This window comes from Trichogramma pretiosum, unplaced genomic scaffold (genome assembly GCF_000599845.2).
Source record: "Trichogramma pretiosum strain Unisexual culture from Peru unplaced genomic scaffold, Tpre_2.0 scaffold2, whole genome shotgun sequence".
Taxonomy (NCBI): domain Eukaryota; kingdom Metazoa; phylum Arthropoda; class Insecta; order Hymenoptera; family Trichogrammatidae; genus Trichogramma; species Trichogramma pretiosum.
The window spans coordinates 1,043,703-1,070,386 of NW_019641687.1; the positions used below are offsets into that span (position 1 = coordinate 1,043,703).

The 26,684-nt window shown below is 41.6% G+C and overlaps 1 protein-coding gene and 1 non-coding gene across 3 annotated transcripts in view; both read right to left on the reverse strand.

Annotated features, from left to right (window-relative positions):
• The window catches only part of LOC106655227 (teneurin-m), a 373,791-nt gene that overhangs the window by 179,234 nt on the left and 167,873 nt on the right, over nucleotides 1-26,684 (reverse strand). The gene's annotated exons all lie outside the window — the stretch shown is intronic.
• Nucleotides 5,827-5,898, reverse strand: Trnaq-cug. Its single transcript has one exon. It is a non-coding gene; the product is annotated as a tRNA-Gln (tRNA).

Below are 26,684 nucleotides of genomic sequence, written 5' to 3' on the forward strand. Positions count from 1 at the left end.
TGCGAGGTATTAAGTTTAACGCGCACGCATACAGTTGCCCCACGCGTCAGTCCAGCGGAATCGCGCGAGCACCGAGCTGCATTCCGACACCCTATCGTGCGAATCAAAGCTCGATATCGTCTTTGTAGATCGCTGCTTAAATAGCCAAGCTATATATACGTTGATGTGCACTGGCCAAAAATTAATCTCATTTTCGGGACTGTAAAACTTTGCGACTTGGTGCGTATTATATATTACTCGAGGCCGCATACTTTTTGAGGTAAATTACGTGCACTTGTGACGCCAGGGCTCAGAGTCAAACTAGCGAAACAACGATAATCCGTGCTTTTTGAGCGTACAGCAGCCGAATCACCTCGTGCGTACTCGCTTGCGAGGAGGCGCTAAAGTTAAAAGCTCCGAGTCGGAAAGCCAAAATTACTGCAATTGTTGACAAGTTCGCACGGCGCGCCACTGCTTGGCTAAAAGCTAAAGAGAAGGTAAAAGAAAATAGGAAAAAGTGTGTACGTGTGTGCAGCGTACGCGCCACCGAGCTATACACGCCACCAGACGAGGAGCTTGCAGCGGAAAACAAAGAGAGAAAAAAAAGAAGCGAAGAATATTACAAATATTCCGAGGGAAAGCGCGCGATAGTGGCTGCTGTATACATATAGATATGCACATAGTTGTGCGTGTGCGGCTACGAATGTGTAGGTGTGCGGGTGAGAATAGAAAAGCTCGAGCGAGCGAAAGGGAAAGCTACCGTGCGCGCAGGCTAAGGCGAAGAATAAAGGGTAGGTATGCGCGCTGTGCTCGCGCTAGAAATACGAGCTTTTTGCGGTAATAATGTAGAGGCGCGCTCCCCACCTACCCGCCAACGCTCGGCTAGACTCGACTGCACACGCACACACACACCGACAACACTCTCGCCCGAGAGTGGGATTCTCCAAGTAAGTTCATCGAATTTTACGAGTGTGGCTTTTCGTGCCAAGCGGCCGCCGCAAGCAGAATAGTTGTTGAATGTTAAATGTTCATGGAAGAAGCAAAAAATTATTCCTTCGTGGCTTCGCGCCTGAACTGATTTTACCCTTCAGATGACAATGACGCGATAAAGCTCGGCGCGAAGCATTTCATTATTATTCGCTTTTACTTTTAAACAAAAGAACCAACGTTTTGCTCGTTCCAAGAAGGTATAAAACTATGCAGCTTACGTAGTATACACTTTTACGATGCTTTTTGCAATACCTTTCATATAAATCAAATGCTTATAATATATTCAACGCTATTAATTTTTCCATAAAACTCTTATTAATGTATGAATGTTTCATTTTTAATAAGTCGTGACTTGGTGAACCGCGTCGGGCACACGCCTGTATGTTCACAGGATTGAGTGTTTTACGAGAAATGACGCCATTAATTACAAAGTTTACTCGCGGCTCAGTCATTCCCAAGTTTTTCATTCAATGAAAATGAACAGTCGTAACGAATTTTCAAATTGATGTAATGCTCTATCGGCGCTGCAGCCGTACGAGCTGTTGCGTTCACGTATCCCGATGCATTCGCGTCGATTGTGCAGCACATCAAAGCCGTACAATATGCTGCACACATGCACACACAGTGTGTAACGCGCGTGAATGCGAGGAATGAGCATAAACTCGCTTTTATAATGTGCGCCGTACATTATACATAGGCATATTAAAATGTCGCGCGTGTGTGTTTTGTGTGTACACCCGTGTAGCTGGTGTAGGTGCACCTATATCGGCTGAATAATGAACAATTCGCCGAAAGGCGTGGAAAGGCATTTTAAGTAGATTGACTTTACACTTTGACTTATAGTCCAGCGCTCGGTCGCTGGTACGCGTTTTAACACCCATACGGCTCGTGCCTGTATGCTAAATTGCGCCTATATGTACTTTGACCCACATATAAATTACAAGAGTCGCGCGTGCAATGCACTTTATATGGTTACATTTTGTGCACAAGCAGCTTCCATCGTGTCAGCTTCATCCGTTCCCCCCAACTTATCGTGCGGGCAATAATAAGTTTTGCCCAGAGAAATGCATTAAAACTTAATCAAGAGGAAAAGATAGCGAAAACTCGGAAGAGTTGAAGCGAACACAAAAGATACATCTCGCACGTTCGCCTGTTATAAATGAAGACATCGTGTTTATGTTAGCGGGGAAAATTTCCATTAGACTTAATGCGCTAGAAGTAGCCCTACTCTTGCTGCACACAATTGCCTGCCACTAAATATAGCAGCCAATGCTTGTCTATATCTTGCCAAGAGTCGGAAGAAAAATCCACCCTATATTGCTGCTCAATTTAAACTACTTTTATCACTGGCGCAAACTTGTTATGAAACACACAATAGTAAGACGACAAAATTTACATAATTAAATAAGCAATAAGTTGGTATGTAACAAATATATAAATTTTGTCGTTTGGGAACGTACAGGCGCAGTTGCAGGGGCCGCATTGCTTTAGAAATCGCGTGTAAGAACTCATCCCTTACACACGCTTCCTTTTATATACCTGCAGAAAGGGTTTATTTATGTACGCCGGTCGCTTCACCAAGCTGCGCCGCGCTTGTCTTATTCCGTGGAGATTGTGTGTATATGTGTAGGCGGTTGGTCGCTTGGTCATTTGAGGGAAGAGCCGGTAACTCGGATACTCTGCGGTTTTCACTCGGCTTTGTATACACTGCGCAGTTAGAATTTCGTTTGCGTAAGGGGTTGGGGGACTTGCTTTTTCTAACGATTTTGTCGAAGCAAACGCGCACTTTTATTTTCGACAAGAAACTAGACAAAAGGACGTAGAGCTATTTCAATTTACATTATTTCTTTCTCAAAGTTTGACTACTTTGTAATTCTTGATTGTAGCATTTACATTTTTCAAATTAACGTGAGAACGTTCTGGAATCCACCTAACTACCTTGCCAGTACTACACTTTCTTGCATTTTAGAAATACAGTCAAATTATCTGGTTGTTCATCGATGAACTTCAAACTGTTGAAAATCAATCAATTCAATGAATTCATCATTCCTAGACACAAATCAGTGGTAATTGTAGAGGTTGTGTGTTAAAAACTTACTAACAAGGAGACCATCCCACCTCCGGGTCACGGATTTGCTCCAAAATTGTTTGCGCTCTCCTGGTACCCAATACTGAAGCTCCCCGTGCTTAGTTTGATCTCATGGGCCTTGGGGCTCATTTTAAGAAGATTTTCTACATTATAAAAAAATCTTTGTCGTTTTCTATACCGATATAAAAGTACTTAAACGAAAAAATACAACGATCAAACGTTTTAAAATTTTTCAAAGAATCTGCTTGAGTTTTTTCAGAATTTTTGGGACTATCTACCACTCTTTTTATGAAGTCCTAAAATCTATAAAAAAAGCGTCAAAGCGCCTCTTGAGATGGTCCCAAAAATTTCATTTTTTCGTTTCAGTACTTCTATATCGATATAGAAAATAACAACGATTTTTTTTATGTGGAAAATCCTCTAAAAATGGTCCCTAAGGCCCATAAGATCAAATTAAGCACCGGGAGCTTCAGTATCGGGTACTAGGAGACCCCAAAAAAATGTTGGAGCAAATCCATTACTCAAAGTTGAGCGGAAAAGTGCTTGTAGTCTCTCTGGCCATAGATAACATGGGACCGATTCATATCACGAAAAAAGTTGTTACATTCTGATTATGAGCTTTTCAAGTATATCAACAGATGGAGTATTGTAAACTCGTGAGTGGAAAATATCCAATGTGTATACAAATACAAAAAAATGTCGAAAAATTATAAAGTAAGATATAGTTTTCATGGTGATTGAAAATTTTTAGTATCAAAATTTCAATGTTCTTAAAATCGAGTGAATTTTAATAGTATTACGATGTGCCGGATACTGCGTTAAACTCGCTGATTTCAAAGTTGAATAAAAAGTCATGTATTAAATGTATCGCGGAAAAATCAGTTTTGACGTGAATGTAGACACTTCGATGATGGAGACAATTTTGATTCATCATTAATTTTTCCACAGTCGATGTTTACCATACATTTGCATTCTCAAGGTCAAAATGAACAACTGTTCATAGTTTTTTCCATTAACTTTTGGTTGTAAACTAAATCATAGTCAGTGCTAGTACTAGAGAGAGAGACAGAGATGAGCCCGGACAGATAAGAGTATGGCCGAGCGAGAGAGGGCGAACTGCGAGCGAGCGAAGGGGGAAAGCCAAATGTTATAAAGCGCGCGGCTACGGGAAAGGATAAAGGATAACTAGTGCGAGTATATACGAGAGAGAGAGACTTGCTAACTCCGCAGCGAGAGGTCGAGAGGGAGATAAAAGCTTGACTGCATAAAAGGCACCGTATAAAACTAAAGTTATATGCAGTCGCGAGGCAAGCGCGACCATTAATCAGGTGACTCTCTTTTTCTTTGTTAGACTAATACTAATAGTGTTGCGCCCTCTTAAATCATGGGTTTATTTCGTGTACAGCGCACTATATGCGCTGCGACTACTATTCGACTTTTCGAAAAGTCTTATTTACTATGTGGCCGATATAGGAAATAGGCGTAGGAGGATTACGCGTCGACTTTCTTAATTGACTTTCCACTTCTTTGAGAGGTCGCTAAAGTCCGTAAGATATGTTTTTTTTTTCATGTCTTCTGTTTCTTTTATTCGAAATTAATTAATTTTCTAATCGAAACAGGTCATATTCATTCTGCGACTAAAAGCTACACAGGGTCGCTATCGTCATCTGAAAAGTCAAGTCAACTGCACGAACGACAATAAGGAGAAGTCCGTAGCAGCCAAACAAAGGCATCATGCTGCACATGGCGAGTACCTACCTCTCACTCCACTTCTCCCTCATTTCCGACATTCTCTGCCGAAGGAGGCTGTGTGCAATTAGTCACAATTTGCCTCCCACGCGTGTTTTCTCTATCATTACCTTGCTTCTACTCCTCTCTCTTCTCTCTTCTCTCTCTCTCACGTTCAGTTTCTCGAAGGTTATGACTTATTCGACCAGCAGCTATAGGCGACTAGCAGACACGAGTGTGCAAACTGTTGAAAACTTGAGCGGCGCTGAGTCACAGGAAAGCTCTGCAGCAACGCGCTGCTCCCGCGATTGTTTCAAGAGTGCTTAACTTTTGATTCAAACTGTTGCGATACTTGGTCGATGATTGTAGACAATGAAAAGCTGCTGGCAATAAAGAGGGCTAATCAATCATTCGAAAATTCAATGAGCAAACTAGCTGCAAGTCGATAAACACTCGGGATGAGTATAAAAGTCAGGCAAAATAAAAAGCGAAAAAAAAAACAATTTCTGATCGAAGAAAGTTTCGGCGTCGACACCTAGTGTAGTATATACGTATACAAACGGAGGTATTTTAACAAAAGTTGGTGCGCGCGCCCACGCGCCAGCGAGCGAGAGTAAAGGCACGTCCGAAGTTGGTATAATAGCTTCTCATTAGCCTCCACGAACTTTGACGCTAGCTAGGCTCTCCCTTTAAGGTCGACGTTGCCGCGTGCGAGACTGGCTGCCTGGCTGCCTGCTTACCGAAGTAGCGGGAGAACGAGGCGGTGGCAGCGAGTGAGAGAAGAGATCCTTTAATGGAGCGGTCTTATGCTTCGTCCTCTGGGAGAGACTTTGAGAACGCGGGCGAGAGAGAGATAACGCGATAGTTAGAATATATTGGCTCTGCTCAAAAAGCTTCAGTGCACGCGTGTGCACCTTTATTGCTGGACGCGCTGTCGCACCTTCTCTTGTGTAAGTAGCGCCGTTCTCGCCGCTGATTGAAGTAGTTTCATTGGCGAGCGCACATTAATGTACAATGCCACGGAAAATGGCAAAAAGAGAAGGTCCCACCGAGATTTGAACTCGGATCGCTGGATTCAGAGTCCAGAGTGCTAACCATTACACCATGGGACCGCTCCATGCCGGTAAATCTCTACAAGACGGGTAGCTCCATCTTCACTCGGTGTACCGAGGCACACACCACTGACACACAGCTAGAACGAGGCGAATATCTCTCCCGCGACTACATTTGCCCGGGAGCGCATTTGAAAAGTCACACGTGCTTATTGTGTATATCGGCCAGCGAGTTTCTCTTTGCGCAGTGGTGCGCGGCGGGCGGAGATCACTCCCATAAGGCACGCGAGGAGAGAAATGATCCCAGCGCTCCTCGCGATATAGAGGCCGAACAAAGGCTTAGGCCGTGCATGCACATTTAGTATCGGTCCGCATAGAGGCGCACACATATAAGTAATTACCGGTCAGAGCGAAAGACTCGACTGCTCATTGCTCGCGCGCTCCTCGCTCCTGGGCAAAGATTGCAAGTCCGGCCGAGAAAGGGAGAGAAGAGAAAAAGCCAGATAGGTACGAGAGCACATAATACATAAAATTGCATACGGCAGGAATGCGACTCGAGGCGCTGCCATACGCGAGCGAGCGAGAGAGACGAGCAGAACGAGAAAGATTGATTAAATTCGTTGGCGTTTTGTGTTTACGAGAGGGAGAGAGAGAGAGCGCGCAAAGGATGAACATACACTCGTGACCCGGGTAAAAGGAGCAGCTGCTGCACTTATCTCGCTTATATCAACTCCTCTCGCCTGTGCTCCCAAGACTGCAGCAACTTCCAAATCATATTTCACACCACAAATTGTTTTTTATCGCGTGCACAAAGTGCGCATCGATTCATTGGCACGAAGAGGCTGCTTGGTGCTCGTGCACCTTTTTCCGTGCGTAAAAAGTTTGTAATTTTACAATTGCAATCGAGGCACAGCCGCGGAACCCCCGTCTTCGAGAGTGCGATCGAAGAAAAGAATAAACTTGACGCATTGGCACTCGAGAATCCCCGCGAATCCGCTTGAAAAAAGAGCTACGCCAAGTGTGTAAGTAAATTTGAATTTAAAAAGGTAAAAGGCCGCGTGCGCGTGGCAATAAAGCACAAAGGCCGCGAAGACGCCGCGCGCGCGCGTACCTACAAGGACTGTGCACAATGCGAGCGAGTGCGAGGCACAAGGCTCAAAGGAAGCATTCGGATAAACGCCGAGGGAAGTAAGAAAAAAAAGTTGGCTTTCCGACGTTCTTCGCCGTCGTCGATCGAAAAGGATATAGGATGCATCACGTCCGAGCGTCCCCGACTGCCTGCGGATTCTTCGCTTCTTTCTCTTTCTCTGTCTCTCTTTCTCATTCTGGGTGACGTGACTTCTCGCTCGCGCCCACCGACAATTGCCCTTAATGCAGCCGTTTATATATACCGTTCGCTACTTCTTCTTCTTCTTCTTCTTCTTCGGCTTTTCTCTTCTCGACTCTTGCTCGTCTCACGTCCGCCGCAAGTTGTATATCTATTTCTTCGATATTTGAATGAGTGTAATTTAGTTCAAAGTTCGCGCAACTATATACGTACAAAAACAGATGCGTTCATTGATGATTTTCTATTCTCCTTCTTTTTTTCCTTCTTTCATTCTTCAATTCGTTGAATCGCGCTCGTCAAAGACTTGGAACATTGACAGAAGCGAGTACTTGCAATAGCTGCGCGCCGATCCAATAAAATAACAACTTTGTCAGCTTGCAGCAGCAGCAGTTGTGGCAGCAGTTGTAGCAGACGTGTAAGAACGATCGAGAGAACTGTGTAAACTAATCAAAAATGTGTACACGTAACGTTGCGTAATTTTCTGCAACTATTAATCGTTCTTCACCAGTCAATTGTTTATTAAATAAAGCGAGCGTCATTATATTTGCACCTCTGGGAGAATTGCGAGCGCAGAGACGAGTGATTCTTGCTGGTACAAGAAGAGTCGACAAGACTCGACTTTTCGTATGTATTATATACGTGTGCTTGAGAAAAATCAGACATACGTGTAAAATTTGCCCAAGACATACCTTCGCGTGAAAAATGCTTCGCTCTCGGGCTCTGGAGCGCTGCCGTCTCTCGCCTGCGATACGCAATAGCTACGTATAAGCGCACACAAGGGCGCGCGCACGCCAATGTGCGAAAGAAGCTTCGTCGCCGCCGCAGCCACTACTGCCACTGATGTAGACTGCGCTGCAGTACAAGCAGCTTTGGCAATGCTTCTTCGAGCTGCATATTAAACGCACACACGCACGCACACACTCGACGAGTGTAAACAATGACTCTCACTTGTGCGCACGGGTCGTTCAACTTAAGACTTGCGAGCGAGCTTCCTCGTGTAAGTACCTAACCTGAGTGTTTGATTTTTCTCTCATCCAAACTGTGTAGGCTTGTGTGAGTGAAACAGTGCATGGACGACCTAACAACGGCAATGTCCTTATTATGTCAATTTTTTTTAATGATTCATTTTTTTGCATAAATAGACTTGAAGTTTTATGAAAATTATACGTCGAATTTATTTATTTCATGAACATTAGATTGTTTTGACAATTTTTATGCATTGATTATTCAAATTATCAATAAAAATCAAATTATTTACTAAGAAACTGTCTACTCGCCTGCTCAATTTCGAACGTTTTGAGCGAAAACTATGGTCTAGAAATTACCAAAATTATATGCAGTCCAATTCAAAAGAACCACGCACAGACACACACAAGCTCGCACCTGCAAATAAATGTAGGTACAAGTGCAGAGCACGATTCTTATGGAGCAGAAGGCGTGGTTTTGTGTTGCCGAGCGCGCTAGAATTCCTTTTGTTGGCCGTATGTGTACGCGATGTGTATAGCTCGAGCGCGTGTGTTGCTTTGGAAAATCGCTTTTCGCATTTCCAACTCCGAGCGCGTGTCGCGTTTACAGAGCTTTGAATCGGGCTTAAACTCTGTACACACACCTCGCTGGATATATGTGCGCAAAATGATTTCCTTGCATTGCAAAGCTTTGGTGCCAAGATATACTTTACTTATTGTATTAAAAATATTTAAATTTTTACGAAAAATAAAAAAACCAAAATATATGAGAATTTTATTTAATTCACTGAATAATTCGCTATAAAATGTACACCTTGAATTCTCGAGCTTGAAATTTACGTCCGAAAAAAGCATTTGAATCACGAGGTGGCATTCAGAATAAGCACAAATCGAACGCTCAACGAAGAACGTGCGTTTGTGTGAGAGCGAAATAGAGTGAGTGAAAATCGAATGTGGGTCAAGTGACTGTGTATAGAGAGCGAGGGAGAGAGAAAATCGCGATAGACTCCGAATATGTGCTTGCCGTTCAATAGTAGAATAAAAAAAAAGCAAATAAAGCCGTGCGAGTTGATTATTGATGTTACCCAATCAGGCGAAAAACAACTATGTAAAATTAGCCAGCAGCAAGTTTTTGCTCCACTCGTGTTATTTTCTATCCGGAAAAGTCGCATGTATCGATGAATCAGAAGTCGACTACTATAGGCTATAGAGGATAGGCGCACTGCACCGTAGCATGTATTTATCATATCTCTTTGACACTCTTTTTTACCTCGCGAGCTCGCGCGCTTATATATAACCTCGGTGGTGTACAGTCGAGCTTGCAGCCGTGTCATTTCAAATACATATCCTCGTTTTTGCTCTAGCAAAAGCAATCTTCATGCGCGCGAGTTTATGTTTATGCAAATATTACGGTACTGGAGGAGCTGCGCGAAGAGAGAAGAGGAAAGGGTCGAATGATAAATTTGTCCGGGGATTTTCAATGTTTATGAGCAAATGCCACCGCGCTGTATATGTATCCGTGCGCGTTTTTTTCTTCTTTTTCTTTCTTGTTTTTTTTTTGAATGCGTGAATTTATTTTTACCCGGGAATACAGAGAAAGCACTATAGAATAAAAATATGAAATATCTTTTATGCCGGGCGGGCTCGCGAGGATGCATGTGCGCCTCAGCTATATATACACGCTCACGCGCATAGAGCTCGCTAAAAAACATATGTCAACGCGCTACGGCGCACGCAGTGAATTGAAAGCGCGATTGTTACATTTTTAGCACGAAAATTTTTTATCCGATACTCGCGCGCGTGGCTCTTTCAATTTTTTCTTCCTGCTTTATGCCACCAGCAACCCCAAAGATATTTCGAAAGATCGTTGGCGCGAGACGTTGATATAAATGAATTCGTTTTCAGTCTCAGCCAATAGTAATTACAAGGGCAAAAAAGTGAAGGAAAGAGGAAAAAGAAAATATAACGTCGATTTTCTTTGTCTTTCTCGACCAATTAGTCAGTGCGCGCGCGGCGCGATTTTTTGACGACTGCATCGTCTGTGGCAGCTTTTTACGGTCGCGCTAATTGGCTTCTTTATGACGAGGCGTTGCAGCAACACACGCACTAGTTACCACGGGGCTTTTTCAATTTTATGTATTCGCGCCGGTGCTGCAGTGAGTCGCTGCTCTCTTTTTGCGTCTCGCGCGGGCTGTTTTAGGACGGTTAAGGTTGTAGACATTTCGAGGCTCTCGAGAGCTACCGAAGCCGTACACGGCTAAAAGTCGCGCGTACCTATATACACGCGCATTATTCATGAACTTGGCAGCGCGTTGATTGCGATCTGGAAAACGCGTAACCTTTTGCGGCTACACGCCAAGATTGCCACACATCGATCTTGTACGTGATGCCGGGGAATTTCACGTTTTGTGAGAAAATTTATTGATTCCAAGAGCGATTCGGTGAAGTTTATTAATCTCCTAACTTGCCATGGGTGCTGTACTGCCTCAACTTAGTTTAAAGACAAGTTTTTTTTTCTTTTTTTTTCATAATTCATAATAACGAGCCTTAATTGGATTAGCATCGTGCAAAATTATTAGGCTATAAATATTATTAATCTAGATTTAAATGATAGCAAAACTCATTCAAAGATTTCCCAGGTACTATACGTCTTCGGCTTAATCAGCTGGTCAATCAACCGCATGCAGATCGATCCGTGTCCAGCCGCTCAACAAACTCCCAACCAACCGAGCATGAACAATAAAAGTTTTGCTCCAAGAAAAGAAAACAGTTATTCTCGTCAACATTCGAATCCAACAATTAAACATATAATTTTCCGTTTGCGGTGCCGTAAGAGTTTTTGTAAAGTTTTATTTTTCATATTCATCAGGGCGGACACCCCCGTCGCAAGGAACAGTTTCGCTCGTCGACAGGAAAGAGTATAACGACTTGCTGACTCGATAATAAATTTTAGCCGCTTCCGCGTGTGCTTTTCAACTACCCCCTTTCGCTCTAAGACGTTTTCTTATCGCGATATGACGTGCTTGGAAATTGCGTTGAGTTTTATTTTTTTTCCTTATTGCGTTGCGTTGCGCTGAATACTTTTTCAAGGGGAAAATGAGGGTTGCTTGTGTATAACATTTCATGTGTACGCGCCAACATGTACCTCTACATGGACGATATTGCGAGGCGCACGCCCGATAAGGCTCGCAACTGAAAAGTCTGACTACGCCGCAAATTTACACATCGCTTCGATTCTCAATTGCATTTTACTAATAGCGCAGGACATTTCACGTAGATATCGCACGATTTTTACGCATCCCATAAATATTCAAGTCTGGCGCTCACTCCTGTCGCTTTCTACCGCTGTTCTATGCTCTCTCGTTATCTTTTGTGCCGCTCGCCGCCCTGCACGTCAATTAGAACGCGATTTGACGAGTGCGCCGGGCCGGGGAGTGGAAAAGAATACACATAGGAAAAAAATCTATCGACTCAGCAACTTTCTGGGCGCATTAATGCCGCCAATTTTCGAATGCGCGATGGAGCTCCGAACAAACTAACTTTTCGCTTTTCGACTCGAGTGTTGGATATGGCATAAGACTACGTTGAAAGGAGCCATTGAACCGTGCCCGAATCGTACCATCGAAATGTTTTGTTCGGCAGCGAGGATCGATATTGTTCCTGTGATCGAGCTTCTGCCGCACGTGAGCCTGCGCGGGCTTATACATGTAATTTGCAGTTCCGAGCTCGGTCCTTAAAAAATGAATTTCGCCGGGAACATTCACGAACACATTTGTTTAAGTAAAGTTGAACGAGCAATTAAATTTTCCTCAAGAGGTTTTATGCAAATAAAGTAAACAAGTCCTTATACAACGCGAATGAAGCGCGAGAGAGGCACATCTGCGCGCGCAAGCTAACGCATGTAGCTCGCAATTCGCCGTTCGTTGAAACTTTCCAACAAACTCCACTTCATTTAAGCTTCGAATACTAATTAATACAAATTCAAAGTAATTAGAGTAGGCTTGAAAAAAACATCTTATAAATTGAAAAGTTTTTATTCATGCGGAAGGGGGAGGAACCATTGAACTTTAATATGCGATTGGCCCATTGCGCATAAACCTTTTCATTTATTATTGAGTAATTGATACGCTAGGTGTGTTATAAATTTTATTTTTTACAAAATTCTGCAAAAAAAATTGTTCGAACCATGCAATGCTGAAGTTCAATTTGAAAACTTTTCAATCTACGAATTAGCAAGCAAAGTCTAATTAATCAGATCTTTCTCTGTTGAGAAAGCAAATTTCCCAAAGGGGGTATGCAATAATACCGAACTTCTAATTTATAAAGGTCTTGATCCTCTTAACGCTTGCTAAAACTCATCCTCTTTTTTCGTCTTTCACTCGCTTTCTCTTTTGTCTCGACCTCCCTTCCTTTCTCTCTTTCTCGAGCATATATATTTTGCAACTTTTATGTTTATCACTTTGCCTTGGACATAGGTTGAATTTTCCATTTTGCATTCGTTTATTATACGTTAATTTTTTCTTTCTATAACGGATTCCTGTTTTCTTCGTCCTTATGTAGTCGCGTTGCCGATGTTACTACGCTAAGCTTCGTGTGTGCGACTAGATTTTTTTGCTCGTTTACTTGCTCCAGTCGGCGGGATAATGAAACGCGTTGGATGAGTAGAGAAGGTCCTGAGTGCGTATTAACGAATGATTAAACGTCAGGCACAGAAAAAAGAAAAAAATGCAGACGAGAGGACTAAAATAAAGAGAGAGAAAGGGAGTAACGGCGAAAGCCTAAGAGATGAAGAAGAGGTGTATGCTTTGTAACATTCATCAGTCATGAGCGTGAAAATAGAAAAGATAGGCTATTTTCTTGGGCGATGACAGGCGAGAGTGACGTGGAGCCGAAACTATGTTCGGGTTTAACATTTGTTTTTGACTGATTAAAGATTTCTGGCCAAGAAAGTGGCCACAAGCAAAAAACTCTTCTAAAATTGACATGATAATTTTGGACCTTTCTCATATTTGATACAGGATCATAAAATGCCGTTTGGTCTCAGTATTTCGCCGATAGCTTTTTCTAAAAATAGTAAATATCACTATCATTTAACTACAAAGAAGCAGTGATGCTTGGATGCATAGAAATTTCATACTCATAAAATAAAAATTTGTCTGGGAAACAATAGTTCGAGATATTGTAATACTCCAATTGTCATACAGATACCGTTGAATTTGCGACATTATCCTATTTTTATTATTAAAAACGATGCACAGCGTTAAGATTATTCGTTGGAGCATGTTTTGTCTATCTGTCTCGTCATCTTTTTCTGTATCTCTGTTTCTAGCTGCTTCTCTGACGGCTTTTATATAAGAGTACACCGATAACAGGAGTTCGGCTGTATGTGGTTGGCTCAGTCGGCGGCACGTGCCCTTTTTTCGACGATGGCAACGTCGCCGTCTACGATGACGAAACTCTCATGTTGCCTTCTTTTGCACTCCCTTTTATGTGTGAGCGGGGGTTATAAGGATTGTGCTTATGGTGCTTTTCTTTCTTCCCAAAAGCTCTAGCTGAGCTCGTTTTGTCTCAAGTGTCAGCGTAAACGCGCGCACACGAGAGAGTCATCATCTCGACGTGTTAATGAATTATTTTCGATGAACGTGCTAAGAGAGATTATCCCGACACTGCAATCCTTACTGATTTTGTGTACTGCTTGCTAGTAGTTTTCTAGCTTAGTTATCAAAAATAATCTATGCAATCACTTATTTATGTATTAATTTATTCAACCTCGTATCATTTGCATCGGAATCAATTGAAAAAAATTCTCAGCACAAGAAGTAAACGTGTGTAAAGGCGTGAGCCACTGCATCCCCTAAGCAAGCACTGCGCGAATTCTTTCGCCGTATCACGCAGTCCGCGTGCAGTCATGCGAAATCAGCCCCCAGTTTCATCAAACGAAAAGCAGCGAGCACAAATAATATACGAAAAAAATGGCTCATACGGGGCGTGTGGCACGCACGAAACAAAAACCTTGTGGTGCAGCGGTACGTGGAAAAAGGAAACGAGGTGGTGGCGGTGATATCAGGGGCGACAAAACTCGTAGGGAGCCTGATCGTGATAGCACTCGAGAAAAAAGTCTGCCACGTCGTCGCATATACAAGAGAGAGAAAGAGAGAGAGAGAGAGAGAGCGACTGAGAAAGAGAAAACAGAAAAATAAAAGCATTATGCAAATTGTACGAAGAAAAGATTTTTGTACTTGGGTGAGTGTTACGATGGTCGATGATCTGAATTTTTCATACGTAGTTGTAGAAATGGAGTGGCTTCAGACACATTTGATCCTGCTGGATAATAGTTAAAATGGAGTGAAAAATTCACTCCTCGTTTACGAATAAAGCGGCGTGGTTGCGACTTGTGCACCACTGGAAAAAACATTGTTGCAGCCACTACCTTTCTCATTTCTACTTTTACACATGCTCTCCCTCTCTCTCTTTCTCTCGTTAATTAATTCGCTTTTCTCTTTTCTCCGTCAAACTTATACATCCAGCAGTCTGTAAAATACAATTCCTCCCCCTGTGTGCGAGTTGGGCTGGTGGTGGTTCTTAATTAGCATTCACGGATCAACGCTCATTTGGAATTCTTTCGTTTTATGTAGGCAACAAGCGAGCTCCCTCTCGCTCGTCCACGCGCGCCAACGAGAGAGCGACCGAGCGATGCTTTTTGTCTTGACAAAACCGGTGACGCGGCAAATTGGGTTTTGGACACGCATCGTAGAGTCGCTATTGCGCTGTGTCGCTCTCTCGCTCGCTCACGCGTTGTAAAAAACGCACAACACCTACCACTATGCCCAACACACGCCGAGTATCGCCTACGGGATCGTAGAGCGTGCACTGCAATTCCTTCTATGTATGATATGTGTTACCTATATATCTATACGTACCCAACACCTTCAAATTATAAAAGGAAGCTACCATTTGTGAAGGAAAAATTGGAAAAATAGTCTCGTTATTTTTCCCTGTTGCGCTTTTTTTATTTTGATTTTTTCAAGCTCATTTTTATTTTATTTAGTTCTGCTACTTTTGGTGAAATTATTTTTAATATGATGAATTAAATTTATTAAATAAAAGTAAGAATAAAATTTAATACAAGGTAATGTGTAAAATAAAAATAAAACGATTTCTGAATTTTTGGGATAATGATATTATTTAATGATATTATTTAATATTTATGATAATGATATTATTTAATATTTAATATTAATAAATAAAATAATGATATTATTGTATACCGTTTGAGGTTGAAATTTATCATTTGGGGGTTGCGGATACGACATTTATAGTTGATAAGTTAACTATGAATTGCATATCGTAGAAAATCACCAAACATGACAAATTGTACTCATTGGGAAGTAAAGCGAGAGCTAAAGGCTGTAAACATGTTTTCTACAACGAAGGAATTAGGAAAATAACACGCGAAATATACATATACACAGAGACACTTTCTATAATCAAGAAGCATTACATCCCCATTTTCACTTCTAATCGAGCGCTAACCTCACTTGTAACAACTGTCAAAAGGAACGAACTTCGTGCCACACAAAATTTTAACGATAAAGGAATTTTTAATTCAACGTTTGAAGTAATCAAATGAGCTATTGTATACCCGCTCTTAAGTCCAAATCTCTTGTTTCATGATAAGTTCACACTTCCTAACGCGCAACATACAGCTAATAGACTTACAAACTGATACATTGATAGATTCAGCAGAGCGGAACTTTTGTAATTTTTGGAAAAAATTCAACTTTTTATTCATTCAATTATACCTTTCGAAAAATAAATCATCGAGGCAGAAGAAGAATGATGAACACTTTAATTTCTACAAATATTCATGACCTCTTTTTCTCACAGCTTTTAGTTATGGGCTTCTTTGTTGATTAAAATTTATGTAAGTTCATGCACCGACAAGGAGGATTGCACGCGAACCAAGTCCCTTACTCGTACTCCTACTTTCCTCTGGCTTTCGTTCTCCTCGAAGCTTTTTTTTGCAATCAAGTTATACCTACGCATTTAGACTCGAAAGTCAACTATATACGCAGCGTAGCGAGGTTATGCAGCGGCAGCAGCCGCGCTTCACTTGTGCGAGCAGTGTAATTAACGTTAATTTTTTAATTAAAATGTCGCCAGTGCCCTTTCTTTCTTCTGTGCGCTGCACGCGCGTACACCTTGTGCTGCTGTAGCGAAAAAAATGCGGTATCTGGGAACGTGTGAGCACAAACACATTTATCGCAAAAGTGGGTAGAAAAACGCTTGCTACGTAATCATCCCAAGAGGAATTTGTAAAAAATATCATTCATAAAATTTATGAGAGGCAATGTATCAACAGATGTTATAATTTTGTTTTTCTGCGCTAATTCATTTGATATGTTTTTTAGGTAAATTGATCGAATTTTTACAATTGAAATAAATTTAATTAAGTTTGCAACAACTTCGCTTCAAATGACTTATCAAACTTGCATAACTTAGATGACAACAAGAATTTCGGTCTTAACATCGTGATAATTGGAAAAATTTTCAGCTTAGCATTCATTTCATCAGCGAATGGTGTATTCATATATTTTTTTCTGCCTTTTTATTCAGTCACTAAAAATGTGCTTGGGTACTGAAAAAAAAACGCATATCTATGGTTGTCACCGCAAGCCACTAATCGATAGTCAGTAAGCAAACTCGCGTATATCGTGCTGATGTTCTGTCAGGAGCTTTTGCGTTGATGAAATAACGAGAGACAAATCAATTTTTGGCCCCTGCAAGCTTGCTGCGAAACCCTTTGTGTCCCGCTGGAAGTTATTTCAATATCACAATCAAATATCCACGCTATCCTCGCCCGAGAATGTTTATTCAAGAAAAAATAAAACCTGCGTACATATAATAGGCTTACGAAGGATTTTTATTAGCGTGAAATTGCAACATATCGAGATATTGCAACTACAGAAACAAGTGAGTACTGTAGATACACGATTTTGATCAATCACTTTTTGATGGGTTATAGTATTGCAACTATTCACATAATATTTTTTTATTAACATTAATAATTTTGACTCATTTAATACTTTTTCCTAGTTGCGTAAAAGTATAGATGAATTTTAAATAACGGAAATATTTTTTGCTCCTTGAAATCGAAGCGAGCTTTCATATCTGGAGTTTTCGATAAAATTTCCCAGGTGAGATGACGGGGGAGGGATACTGAACGGTGTCATGTCGGGATGAGCTCATGTAAATTTTTAGCGTGCATTAATTTTAAAAATTATTTAATTGCGAATAACCGAATGTAAATACTGAACTTCAAGTATATCTGGTTCCCTTCTTCTCGATCTCTCTCTTGAATATTTGCTGCGCAAAAAGATTTTTCCGTATTTTTATGTTTTGTTCGATAAAAAAAAGGAAAAAATCAGACGGCAAATATCGTCAATCAGTAAATGGATAGAGGATCCGCTGAGTGAGTTTTGATTAACGCTACGTCTATACAGCATGTACGGATGTCTGATACTTTTTATTTTCATCGATTCGCGCACCACAAAAATCGAGTAGGAGGAGGCAGTATCGCCCGGACACGTACTATTGCGCTTCAACTTGTTATTATACGCGCTTTCCACTCGGCTGGTCTTACACGCACGTATATATATCGCGCGCACACCCTCGTGCAAAACCCACACGAGCTTGCACTTTTCTTTGGCAATTTTTTTTCTGTATTTCCAATATTATATGCAAGCTGTGTAGAAGCTGCTACACACACTCGTGCTATGTAAATGAAAATCTATGGCCCCTAAGGTTATTGAGTTTTTACCGCTGCGTGTGTTTCCGCCATACTCCTCGTGCGTGTATCGTGCCTAGAGCTTTGATGAATGTACGTCCCCTTTTCAGTACAATTTTTCAGCTATAATAACATTGAGATATAGTAGTCTTATTTGGTACGAGATGCCTTTTTCGTTTTTCACGCGCAGAGATAGGCGAATCCAAGTTCGGACGTATTCATAACTTGGTGAAATGATCCAAGTCAGTGAAGTAATGTAGCAGAGCACGAGGTTCAATTCAAAGGTAATTAGGGTTGAATGCGGCTCAGAGGCAGAGAAACTCGATGAATAGCCAGGTAACTTCCAGCCAATCCGCATCGTAAACAGCAAGTATATTAAACAATAAACAGGAACGGCAGCATCAGTTGCAGTAGCAGCAACAGCAGCAGCAGAAGCAGCATTAGCAACAAGAGTAACACACGCTGGCTGTGCGATGTATAGACTGCTTACAGACAAGAGTGCGTAGTATCAGCAAGTCCACGGGACTTGAGTCGGCAAAGCGCAAAGTTTGAATGACGTGTATGCAGGTGTATACGCGAGCGCTGTATACTCGCAGATATATATATATGTATTTTGTAGTTCAGTTGCGGGACTGGTTTGTGCAGGTAGAGAGAAATAGCCGAGTAAAGGGCATAATCGAGCGCTCAAAACGTTTCTTCATGCGCACACCTCGCAGAGTTATGTCAGCGACGGCGACGGCGACGTCGGCGGCAGTGGTATATACTATAGTGGCGTGTGGGAGTGTATTGTCAAAAGAACAGAATTGCTCCCTTGTGCCTGGCTGGCTGCTGTCTATCTGTCTCGCGCTGTTCGGCGCAATATGAAGCTGTGTTATTATACATCTGCGCGTGTCCTAGCCGAGTTGAAGCCGTATAGAAAGAGAGAGAGAGAGAGAGCGAATATCGCGAGTGAGCTCGCGCGCGACAATCGAAATGGACGAAATGGAATTTTGCAATGTGCGTGTACGCATGTGTTGTATTTGTGCGGGTACATAAGCCCCCCCTACATACGTGCCGCATTCATAGACTGCTGCAACATTCGAGGCTGAACTGGCTTCTGCAGTTCCGCTAATGAAGTGAATGTCACGATTGTTCGAATAGTTAGGCCGCTCGCAGATTTTCATTAATATGACAAAGTTCAAATTGTAGAGAACTCACTGCTGTGCGCTGCTGTGTAGCGTTTCATGCTTCATGTATAAGGGACAAAGTTGAGCTGCAGGATTTGACGTAGAGACGGTCGATCGCTGCAGTGCACACATTGTGGCATTAGATATAAGCGAACAATTACGTGTCCCGAAGCCATGTAAATGATGGATGCGTTGCTGCAGTTCGAGTATATACACGAAACTGACGGCAGACAGATTCAAAGGAGAAAAAAGACTAGGACGAGATGAAAATTTCGACGATTACTCTTGGTAGAATATATGGGAAAAGAAGCCAAAAATACTGCGCCGATCAGAAGTGGTCCTCGAAAAGAGAAACGATCAGGGCACGCCGTGAGCGGCACTCAATAGCTGAGAGCTGCGGTGTCGAACGCAGGAAACTCTTATGGTCTTCCGTCTAAACATCATCATCTTTGTTACGACAGCAGCAGCAGCGGCAGCGGCATCGGTGCGGGACCAGGCGGGGAGTGACGAAAAACGAGTAAACAAAGAAGCTGCAAGGGCAGAGCACTAGTTGTAGGTAGTAGTTGTAGTAGGTAGGTATAGGCTGTGTCGAGGCAGAATGCAGCGGAATTTCAAGAACCACTCGTGCACCCTGCGTCTATATATAGCATACACACAGTCTGCTTGCAGGTAACTCGATATAGCACGAGAGCGTAACGCAGTTGCGCGCGAGCAGTTCATGCTGTTGCTGCTGCTGCTGGGAAATCGATGCCCCTACTGCGCGATCCAAAGTGAAAAACAGGGTTAACCGCCCCTCGCGACCTCTTTGCCCCCTGCCCGTTGAATCACCGGCTAAGAAGCAGAGAAAGCTCGACGACAAGAAGGAAACGAGGTCTACTTCAAGACTTTACGCCAGATGAGTGCATGCAAGAACAAGTGTCTTATTTATAAGATTTTTCTTCGCCTCCCAAGACTTCATCCTCTTTTCTTCTTCTTTTACTCACTCCTACGTTCGTTGTAATAACTCGTAACTATGCTCGTTCAGAAAAAATATAGTTTTAATGTCGAGCTTGTAAAATTGAATAGAAATTCATTGTTTCCTAAAAAAATGGCCTAGTTACATCATCTTAGGTGTAAGCAAGGTGTTACATAATATAGAAATTTTTACTTTTCAACGTTTCAATATTTTATCATTTGATTTGGTAAAAAGTCAATTAAAAACTTATAATAAGTTCGAGAAGAAATTAATTATTAGAAAATATAGATACTTTAATCTTGACTAATTTTTGCCTCGAAAATCTACAATTATTGCGTTCATAAATAGAATTAGCTACGTACAAGTATCGTGCATCGGCACGAGCTCGTCAAATAACAAGTCACATGATCATATTGAGCATCAATAACACATGAAAATACCTTCCATGTTCAATGTGTTTCTGTATACGCACGCAAGCCTCTATAAATATATGTGCGCGTATGCGCACAGGCCGTGTGCGTAGGTGTGTGTATTTGCACTCCCTCATGGTCGTAATACACATAGAAACATGCGCGTAGGAATATTCACCCGGACCCATACGCGTGTGCGTAGTCACCAAATGGAATCCAGCAGTATATAGCGGCTATATGGTCGGGCATAATCCTATTTTCGCGAGCGAGCGAGGCCCTGTACATGTAATCGCGAAGGGGAATCGGAAGCTGATTATAACCAGGGACCATCAGACGGCAAAGTTGAGCCGTTGCCGCCACGAGAAAGAGTCAGGGCCGCCGCCGCCACCACCACCGCTGCAGGGGACACGCTGGACTCTATTCATTTGTCGCATTATCTGTTGCGAAAGATAGGAGCAAAGTGGAGGGGCAAAAGCAATCATGTGTTGGGTTTGATACGTTATAATTTGATGTTGCTGCTGTTGCTGCTGCGTTACAGTGGCGATGCTAGATTTTCAGTCCCTTTGTTGCAACACAGCCACTACAGTTAAATATATAGTATAGTCGGCCGTCCCAATTAATTGTTGACGACGTGCTACTTAAGCTCGTTTTTTTATGCGATGATTTCACGAGTTGACGATTGCTCGCAATGATTAGATTCAATGTCGTATAGGGCCTTACAATAGCGCTATACGCTGGAAAATTATAAATTGAGATTTTATCTTGGCAAGGTCGCGCCGGTTGAAACCGGCTGGATAAAAGTTCTGGAAGCTTTGGTAACCAACAGCAGCCGTCACTGTACTTAGAAACTCGCGAAAATTTGAAAGTTGTAAGTACGATTCCGTGTTACGTGTGTTGCGCCTCGAGAAAGTAAACAATTACGAGCTGCCAATAAATTTCCAATAAAGCCGGTGTGTTGTGTGGTCTTATTTCTTTCTATATTAAGCTGTGTCTCGCTCTCTTTCTCTTATATTTCATTGATTCTTTTTTTTCTCTCGCTCTCTCCCTCTCGTTGAAACTCGGCGAGAGCTAGTGAGCGCAGTGGTCCTCTAATTTCATCCGAGATTTCATCCCTATAGTTAAAGTTAACTTTTTCCCTGCGAGGAGCGAAGAAACCGCTTTTTTTCTCCTTACTTGCTCGCACGCGCACGGACGCATTTCCAGTTGGCTTGACTGCACCCTCGCGCGAGTAAATACAAACGCGCAAGTACTCCTAGGCTACTGCTACTGCTGCTGCTGCTGCTGCTGCTGCTGCTGCTGCTGCTGCTGCTTCTGCTGGAGCTGGACAGCGCTCCGCGTTACAAGCGAAATTGAAAGAAAATATCGCCTCTTTCTGGCTCGTATATATACACACGCGCACACTCACGTGGACTATAGCACATATGACTTTGCGAGTATGCTTGCGGTGCTGGAGTCCGCAGAGAAGAGAGATAAGATCGCGATGGGGTCTGTATGCGTTCGTACAGTGAGTATATGAGAATTGCTACAGCTGGACGAAATTACTTTTTCGTAAGAGTACCGAGTATGTGTGCGCGCGTATAGATACATCGAGTTTAGCGGGGGGAATGATTTCTCGTTGTCATAAGGACTCGAGCTTATAAGGTTTTGGTTTGATCGAATTTGACAACGTATCGTTGAAAAAGATTTTGCCCAACCCCTTGCATCGCATTTTTTTTCAAAGTTCAAACAAAAATACATTTTTCTATTCTGTTTCATCATCGAAGCAACTTTCATTCGCTAAAATTATCAATGACTTGTAAAGAAAAAGTCCAGTTATAAACTTACTTTGTTTATACTCGATCGGTAATCACTGCAGTTTGAGTAATTAGCCTACATGGGAGATAATGGGAGACACGCGCTCCGGATAACTAGAGTCGGGTTTCTTGGGCGCTTGCAAGCTCGAAACACACTCGTGCTTGTAATCACCGACGCCTCAAAGACCGATGACCGAGATTGAAATAACAAACTGGCGGCTCGACTTTTCGGATAAATGAAATGGATCCCGCGCGTACGGTCGAGTCAGTGAGCAAAATTTTCAAGTCAAATAAAAGCGAGCCCTTCTATGCGATCGACTAAAAGGATAGAGCTCTCGCTGCTCTCCGGCGCAAATGATTGCGAAAGATTATTTTACCATCAAGTTCTACGTACACTTCCATTAATCTCGTCGATTGGAGAGCTTGGCCTCCCCATATATATGCATGCACACACATCGACTGTACACGGCTACGAAGAGAGAGAGAGAGAGAGAGAAAGAGAGAGACAGGCAGAGAGCGGGAGACGAGAATGCAAATTTTTTCCATGAAAGCTACTTAGGACGTCGACATACGCATACTCTCCGGGTGATGAGTGAATGTATGAGATGCAAATGTATAATGCATGCGCTGATGGAGAGTCCTTTAGGACGAGACGAGCTGCTGAAATACGGCACTATAGGCCAACGTTTTGTTCCCAGAGAATAAATACATTTCAGCTGTTGCATTTGCGATGACAACGATCTACTTTCGATGCTGCATTGCCAAGCAAAAAAGCGAGTTTTACTATGAAAAAAGAAATCTTTTTTCATAAAATTGTTTCTCGGTCGATTGTTTTTCGATACTCGAAATTTGAATCTGGATCATGAAAAGCTCATTTAACAAAAGTGGAGGTGATGCTAAAACGCATTTAAACTCGGTAGTGCTGCTGGGTCACTCCTGATGGCGAAGCTTCTGCAGCATAACGAGATTCGAATGAAAATGCAAATTAGCATGATCGAAATCTCTTCAGGTAATACGACACGCATTACGTATGCTTTGGTCTTTTTTTTTTGGTTCAAACGCAGCCTCGCTCAACAATATTTGTTTTTGTAGTTGCTTTTTTTAGAGCTTGCTGCAATGCAAAGATCTCGTCTTTGTTGCAGAGATTAGCTAGTTATATGCAGCCAGAGCATTTCATTTGCTGCGTCTCAGTTTATGTTTGCCTTTTGTCGAGTATGAGTATCTGATTGCATGTGCATCATTGATGCTGGATCATCCGCTTCCAAACGAAATTTCGTGAGAAAGAGAATGAGTTTTCAGCGGTGATCAGTCAGGATTAAAAAACCCGCTCGACATTTTGCTTTTTTCATAAATTCATAGGGCAAATGGGCTGCACGCGAGTTTTTTGGGTCGAGATCGATAATATCGACAAGGACACAACAAAACGCGCAATAGCAGCCGAAGTCTAATTGAAGATCGAATCAATCATAGTACGTCTAATCTAAATAAATTGCTCTCTCTAGTAAAATGGAGTGCTGGCACATACTGCGTTGATAAATTGCGACAATTACTCTTTGCTTCGGGGGAATTCCACATGTGTGCTGCTTTGCGCGGCTTCAACGCGGTAGCAGCAGCTCTACTGCTCTCTCATACATAGAAGATACTGCTACCCCCGGCCACACGCGAAAAAAACTTGACGGATGGTAAAAATAAAGGAAGAAATAGGGGGTTGTTTTCGCCCGTAATTGTGCTCAGCTTTTCTCTCGTCTTATGAAGTGATATTAAGAGTAAAATTTTTTCTCTTCTTAATGCCTAGATTTAAAGTTGTTTTGCGATTGTGTAATAATTTTTCCCAATACGTTGCTATCATTACATTTTTAAAACGCATCTCTATGCGTATATAGATTCAGTCTAAAGCTTAGCGTCTAAAAAAACCCACCCATCCCCCGAGTGGAAATCTCATTTCCACGCGACTATTCGTCAGCGGAAATTGCGGCGAGAGGAGTGTCTGTCTGTCTTAAAAATCGGAAATTTTAATAAATCTCTTGGAGGCTTGTGGGTTCGGGGAACAAATTCGTTCGGCACACATAACTGTTTCTCTCGAATAAACATCTTACTCCTGGCTGGCTTTGCATATGCACACTTGTGTATGTACTCACACGTGCGCACACCTACAGCCACGCACATAGCTTGTATAAAGCTCACAGTTGCTGGAGCGTATAAAGAAAAATTCTATTCGACCTCCCTCTTTTACGTCAGCCTCCCTCGATCGTTTGGAAAAAATTCCAAGCACGTCGTCAGAACGTATTTATTGCGTCTTTTTTCGCGGATGACCGCTTGTTTCGTGTAAATCATTGCCGCATCGGGTCTCCTCTTATTCTATAGCTTCTCTCTTTCTCTTGCGTTGCAGCTCCTTCTTCTTCTTTTACTCTTACTTATGCAGGGGCTCGATTTTTATTGAATGGAATTTCGCTTTACAGTCATTTGGTCCCTTTTTACGTTTCTCGGCCTCGCATCCTATCTTGCTCGCGTTGCTTGCGTGTTGGTTTTGTTTTTCCGTACTTGAGTAACTCGCACAAGTTTGCACGAGTACGTTGTTTTTTGCCAAGGTTTTCACGTAATTTTTTCCAACTATTTCATGATACTTTTTATCTTATTTTTTCTTTCATCTCACCAGCAGGAATTTGATACACCTTTCGGAGAATGCAGCGAGATTCTAGAAAATTTGCTTTTATTGTTTAGTGTATGCAACATTACAACCCAAAAATTGGGGGTTACAGCTCTATTTATTACATGTGCCTTAAGCACATTGCTCCAAACAGTATCTATTACCATTCAATGAACAATCGGGCACAATTGTCTCCTTATTTACAGCATTTCGTACTGAGCAAATAAGGTCAAATCAAGAAAATATCCTACAATTCTGGTGCATTCTGTAGTCGTTAATTGGCATCGAATTTTCATTCGTCTCGAAGAGAAAAATTGCCGGGCTACAATATTAGCGTCCGACTTTGCGAATGCCGTCTCACAAATCTTATCTAAAATTCATAATCAGGCGACGTCGTGGTCGATTCACAAATCCGAATATCTCTCGGCAAAATCCCTCGGAATCCTGTCCTGTCTGCCTCCATCCAACTCTCGCGACGACTCGGATTCGACTGCGGTGGCGTCGCCTCTTTCTTTTTCGCGTCAATTTTTTTTCCTATGTACACATTTTCCGTCCATTGCCCGTTTGACTGTTACCACAACGACCATCCGAGTCCTGGATAAAGTTTCCAATATCCTACGTCCCTTGCTGTGAAATACACTGCAAAAAACGGAGGAGAGACCGAACTTCTCTTTCTCTTTCTCTCTTTCTTCTTTAGTCTATCCTCCTGTAAAGTGTGACTCTGAGAAATCTTTTCTCGGTGGCATCAATCAGACTTTTACGTGTATAGTTATTTAAACGACAGAAGACTTGCATCTTTATTTTGGTAAAATAAATAAAATTCTTGAATTCATAAATAGTATTAGTTAATTACGACTTGAAAAGCACTCGTGAGATGTGATTTTAAATTTTATAAATCAAAATTTTTAGCTTGTATTCACTGCTTTCTTGTACTTTTGGATCGCGAACCAGCTAAAGCAAACAAAAAGCTTGAAAAGCATACACAAAATTTTTAAGTAGTTTAAGAACCATTTTACTTAACGAAGAATAATATTAACTCTACTCGAATTTTTTTTCACTCCTCCGTTTCAGAGGCAAAATGTATTCACTGAAATACGGATGTAACATATCATATCTTTCGTCAAACAACACTGAGCTCCCTTTCAATATATTCTTTTATTCAAATAGTTTTGTCTCGATATTTAGATATTCAAATATTTGAGAAGTATTTTGCGCACATAAACATGAGAATTACGGAATCTGTTTATGTTTGTTTGGTGAAAGTCAAAGCAATACACAAAAAACCTCAAATTAAATGCATATTTTAATGTAAAAAGCAGACTACTTAATTCTATTTAAAGAAATTTGTTATAAAATCTTCGTTAAAAATTAATGTATACTGTACGGATTTATTTTTTCATTAAAATTTGACTAAAAATGGAGGAAAATGCAATAAGTTACTTTTTATTAAAAACTAACAAAAAAGATATAATTCTATTTTTAAACTTAAACATTTTGATAAAATATTTTGTTTAAATACTGATTTATTTTTTGTATTAACAGATTGTGAAATTTATGAAAATCAAATAATAATTAAAGTCAGCATCGACCACTAGATGGCGAGTGCTTTCTTCTGTTAATCTACTAGTGGCAAAGTGAACATAATTTTATAAGGACTTCATAGTTCGGTTTTGAAAAACAGTGAGGTAACGTCATGAAATTTGGACCGTGATTTTATGCTATCCCTACCACTCCAACACCCTAAAACTTGTGAGCAGAGCTCTCCGAATTAGTTCACACTATTGTTTTTCATTTTA